The following is a 6,000-nucleotide window of genomic DNA, read 5'->3' on the forward strand; positions in this document are numbered from 1 at the left end:
ACTAAAAGCCAGCTTGATGTTTATTTAAATAGACCCCACCTATACCTACTATGTATATTTATTAAATTGCTCAAACAACGAGGCCTGAGCACTGCCCTTTCCCCCAACCTGTGACTGATGACCTTACATAGATGTAAATATAAACAGGGATGCCTGTAGTGCTAAAGCAGAATCAAGGAGAATCAAAAAGAGACTTTACAAGGAGAAGTAAAGATCAGACTCTCTTCACACCATCAGCTTGGTGGCATGGCTTTACCCAAAGAGACACAGATTTGGATTCTACATGATTCTAGCCTAAGGGTATATAGCCCTGACTGGAAAAATACGGATCTGCTCCATTGACCATCAGAGAACCCATGGATATATTTGGGGAGACCAGGTTGGGACGATGAAGTCACCTGGCCCCATGGATATGTTTGGGGTTGCCAGGTGGGACCCTCCGGTCGCCTGGAACCCATGGAGACATTCGCAGAAGCCAGATTGGGACCAGCCGGTCATCTGGCCCCATGGAAACTCTTGGAAAGGCCAGGGTGGGACCCTCGGATCCCCTGGCCTTGTACCTCGATGGTCTGCTAGCTTCCTAAAGTTGACGCTACCTTCTAGCTGTGGGGGCAGCGGGGGGCCACTGGTTGAGGTAGTTGGCCCTGGAAGTGCCAAAGTCGCAGCTGTTCTATCCCAGGCTGGCCAGCGGAAGGGTGAGGACTGTGTAATGTTGTACCATCTTGGGTATTTGCTGGGACTGTTCTATCTGTTTATTGCCTGTTGGTTCAATAAAGTATTGCCATGCTGTTTTACCCTCACCCTGTGTTATCTGAGTAGTGTTACGCCCACGGAAGACCCCAGGTCTTCACAGAACTGTAAGACTGAAAGTATAACATTCTGCCACTGTAAGGTGCCTGAGCGGGGTAGTCATGGATGAACTACTGCTTCTGCATGCTCTGACTCCCTACAGGAAAATTGTGTCCCGGTCCCAGGGAGCTGCTATGTGTGGGGTGCATCACACTTACTTGTGGCCCATAGGCCTCCACTGGCTCCAAGCTTCCATCTCACAGAACTGCAGCACGCAATCAAGGGGACACCAAATGCTATATAACAAACGTTTACTGTCATTACAATGAAGCATGTGGGATAGGGCACAACAGGTTATGGGCTTTCCCTCAGGTACCAGACATGACTTCAGCCCTAGATCTGGGTAGGACATTAATTTTCATACTAACTTCACTAGAATTGGGAATTTTGCTCCTCTGAAGGCAGTGCACCAGGATTCCATTACCTTCTGCCTCTGGGAGTATGTGTCCATCTTTTCCTGCAGTACTTGATGTGCCCAAAGACCCTGACGCCCATCTTGAGGTTCCAAGACTGAGAGACGGCTCCACACGGAATGGTTATATGGCAATCCACTGCCCCAAGTAATAGGCTCATGTTGTCTCTAGCAGCCCAGTACACTTGACCTCTGCAATCACTCCACCACACTTCTCCAACTGAACTCAACTTCCTTGTTCTTGACAATAACCCCAGTTCTCCTCCCCAATCTGGGCCAGCTGTTATAGTTAACCCTGTCTAAGCTATACTGCAGCCCCAGAAGGTTTGCTTTCACATAACATACATTACTGTAAAATTCATTCAACCACTTGGGGTGCCAGAGAGTGGAACACTATCTTCACCACTCCCACACCACCATGAGAGGGAGCTTCGTGCCACATACAGGTAAGGACTAGTGATGAGCGGACCTGTGAATGTTCAGGTTCATTGGATTCGATCGAACTGTAGTCCAAACTTGGGTTCGGGATCAAGTTCGGGTCAAGTTCTGATGCCCGAACCGGAGTCCAATAGACGTCAATGGGGACTCAAACTTTGGTGCTGTAAAATGGTCGTAGTAAGGTCTAGGGGGCTGCAAAAGGAAACAAAATGGGGGTAAGAGCAGGACAATTGTCCTGCAAACAAATGTGGATAGGAAAATGACTTAACCCCTTTACCCCCCCAAGGTGGTTTGCACGTTAATGACCAGGCCAATTTTTACAATTCTGACCACTGTCACTTTATGAGGTAATTACTCTGGAGCGCTTCAACAGATCAGCCTGATTCTGAGAATGTTTTTTCGTGACATATTGTACTTCATGACTGTGGTTAAATTTCTTCAATATCACTTGAGTTTATTTGTGAAAAAATGGAAATTTGGTGAAAATTTTGAAAATTTTGCAATTTTCAAAATTTGAATTTTTATTCCCTTAAATTAGAGAGATATGTCACACAAAATAGTTAATAAATAACATTTCCCACATGTCTACTTTATATCAGCACAATTTTGGAACCAAATTTTTTTTTATTAGGGAGCTATAAGTATTAAAAGTTGACCAGCGATTTCTCATTTTTCCAACAAAATTTACAAAACCATTTTTTTAGGGACCACATCACATTTGAAGTCACTTTGAGGGGTCTTTATCACAGAAAATACCCAAAAGTGACACCATTCTAAAAATTGCACCCCTCAATGTGCTCAAAACCACATTCAAGAAGTTTATTAACCCTTCAGGTGCTTCACAGGAATTTTTGGAATGTGGAAGAAAAAAATTAACATTTAACTTTTTTCCAAAAATAGTTACTTTAGACCCAATTTTTTTATGTTCGCAGGGGTAACAGGAAAAAATGGACCCCAAAATTTGTTGTGCAATTTCCCCTGAGCATGAAGATACTCCATATATGGGGAAAAACCACTGTTTGGGCGCACGGCAGGGTTTGGAAGGGAAGGAGCGCCATTTGACTTTTTGATTGCAAAATTTGCTTGAATAATTAGCGGACGCCATGTTGCATTTGGAGAGCCCCTGATGTGCCTAAACAGTGGAAACCCCCCCCCCCCCGGGAGTGACACCATTTTGGAAACTAAACCCCTCAGGGAACTTATCTAGATGTGTGGTGAGCACCTTGAACCCCCAAGTGCTTCACAGAAGTTTGGAACATTGAGCCGTAAAAATAAAATTTTCACATTTTTGCAACAAAAATGTTTTTCAGCCTCCAATTTTGCATTTTTATGAGGGTAACAGGAGAAATTGCACCATGCAACTTGTTGTGCAATCTCTCCTGAGTAAGTCGATACCCCATATGTGGGGGAAAACCACTGCTTGGGCATACGGCAGGGTTCGGAAGGGGAGGAGCACCATTTGACGTTTTGCATGTAAAATTTGCTTGAATAATTAGCGGATGTGCCCCTGATGTGCCTAAACAGTGGAAAACCCCCACAAGTGACACCATTTTGGAAACTAGACCTCTCAGGGAACTTATCTAGTTGTGTGGTGAGCACCCTGAACCCCCAAGTGCTTTACATAAGTTTATAACATGGAGCCGTGAAAATAAAAAAAATCTAACTTTTTCCACAAAAATTATGTTTTAGCCCCAATTTTTTTATTTTCACAAGGGTAAGAGGAGAAAATGGACCCCAAAAACTTTTGTGCAATTTCTCCTGAGTACGCCAATACTCCATAAGTGGGGAAAATACAGTGTTTGGGCACACGGCAGAGTTCAGAAGGGAAGGAGCACTGTGTGACTTTTTGAACGCAAAATTGGCTGGAATTGAGAGCGGATGCCATGTCGCGTTTGGAGAGCCCCTGATGTGCCTAAATAGTGGAAACTCCCCACAAGTGACCCCATTTTGGAAACTACACCTCTCAAGGATTTTATCAAGGGGTATAGTGAACATTTTGAACCCAGAGGTACGACACAGAATTTGATAACATTAGGTCATCATATTGAATAAGTTGTCATTAGTCTTGAGGGCAAGTGTTCGCTACTTGAGTTTGCATCGGGTACTCGGGTATGCACCATATATCGCGCGTGCTCGAGTGACATGCTCGAGTCCCCGCCTGCATGTTTCACGGTTATTAGACACCCAAAAAAAAACATGCGGGGATTGCTCGTGCATAGCAGGCAATCCCCGCAAGGTTTTTTTGGCCGCGAAGCTTATGGGGCGGAGACTCGAGCATGTCACTTGAGCACCCGCGATACTCAGTGCATACCCGAGCACCCGATGCAAACTCAAGTAGCGAGCACTTGCGCTCAACACTAGTTGCCATATTGTCATCTTTTTTTTTTTTTACTTTTGAAAAAAATCCCAACACTACCCTAACCCCAACCCCAACCCTAACCCTAGCCAAACCCTAGCCCTAGCCCAACCCTACAACCCTAACCCTAGCCCAACCCTAACCCTAGCTTATCCATAGCCCAACCCTAACCCCAACCCCAACCCTAAGCCTAGCACAACCCTAACCCTAACCCTAGAGTTTATTTTTACGCCGTTCCTCGTGCGGTATAAGTGATTAGACGACTTTATTCTTCGGGTCGGTGCGATTACAGCGATACCAGATTCATATCAGTTTTTTATGATTGACAGCAGTCACACACTAAAAGACGCTTTTTTTTGTAAAATCTAGTTCTTGCATCGCCATATTTTGAAAGCTATAATTTTTCCATATTTTGGCCGACAGTCATGTGATGGCTTGTTTTTTGCGGGATGAGTTGACGTTTTTATTGGTGCCATTTTCAGGCACGTGACATTTTTTGTTCGCTTTCTATTCCGATTTTTGGGAGGCAGATTAAACAAAAACCAACAATTCAGGAATTGTTTTTTTTATATTTTTTTTATGCCGGTCTGCGTGTGGTAAAATTGATAAGGTAGCTTTATTCTTTGGGTCAGTACGTTTACAGCGGTACCACATTTATATAGTTATTCTATGTTTTGGCGCTTTTACACAATAAAAGCTATTTTATAGAAAAAAATATTTTTTTGCATCGCTTTATTCTGAGAGCTATAACTTTTTTATTTTTCGGCTGATGGAGCTGTATGGCGACTTGTTTCTTGCGGGACAAGATGACGTTTTCAGCGGTACCATTTTTATTTATATTCGTCTTTTTGATCGCGTGTTATTCCATTTTTTGTTTGGCGGTATGATGATAAAGCATTGTTTTTTGCTTCGTTTTCTATTTTTTTTTTTACCATGTTCACTAAAGGGGTTAACTAGTGGGACAGTTTTATAGATCAGGTCGTTCCGGACGTGGCAATATCAATTATGTGTACTTTTATTTATTTATTTTTTTTCATAATAATATTTATTGATGGGTACATTATATTTTTATTTTTGGTGGATTCTTTTTTTATTTTTATTTTTTTATATTTTAAAAAAAAATTAAATTTTTTTTTTTATTTTTTAACACTTTTTTACTTTTATTCTTTGTCCCATTATGGGACTTTCGCTTTTTTTTATTCTGCTCGCCTGTATAGCATAGGGATGGAGCACCATCCCTGTGCTATACAGGCTGTCAGTGCTGCAGAGATAGAAGATACTTTGGTCATGCACTGCTCATGACCAAAGTATCTTCCTGCTGTCTGGTGACACGGATGTTGTCATGACGACATCGGGTTGTCATGGCAATGTAGTAGAGGCGAGAGAGCCTTTAAGAGAACTCTTACATGATGCTTCAAAGATGGAGAAAGACTGCCATCTGCTGGCCAGACACAGTCAAGCGGAACCAAGATATACAAGAGAAGTTGAAGGGAGAGCAGATTTAGACGCTGGACCCGGTCAGGTGACTTCCAGGAAGGAGTTCCTGGAGATAAGAGGCCAGCGCGCCAAGCTTGAGGAGTTTTTTGCGCCAAGCAGCAGAGAGGAGCAGACGTACTCCCTGCGTGCTGAGAAGCCCCGCGTGGCAGGCCTAAGACGGAGGCCTGCGAGGTGCCACAGCCGGGTGCCGGTGGATGAGCTCCGGATCCCTCACAGATGTGACCCGAGTGCTGTGCCTACTGAGGAGAGTCGGAACCTGCTTGCGGTGCTGAGTGAGTTCACGGAACCCGACGTCGCCCGCCGACAGACGAGGTCTGGACCACCCTATCCACGGCTTGAGAGACTGCCTCCAACGGCCAGGAAGAGAGGAGTTGGGAGACTGCTGAGCCAGGAAAGTCACTCCAGTGGAAGCAGAAGAGCTGCATACGTGAACAGGGCCGTCACTTCT

This window comes from Phyllobates terribilis, unplaced genomic scaffold (genome assembly GCF_046119375.1).
Source record: "Phyllobates terribilis strain yellow unplaced genomic scaffold, ASM4611937v1 Scaffold_1__5_contigs__length_1240528914, whole genome shotgun sequence".
NCBI lineage: Eukaryota > Metazoa > Chordata > Amphibia > Anura > Dendrobatidae > Phyllobates > Phyllobates terribilis.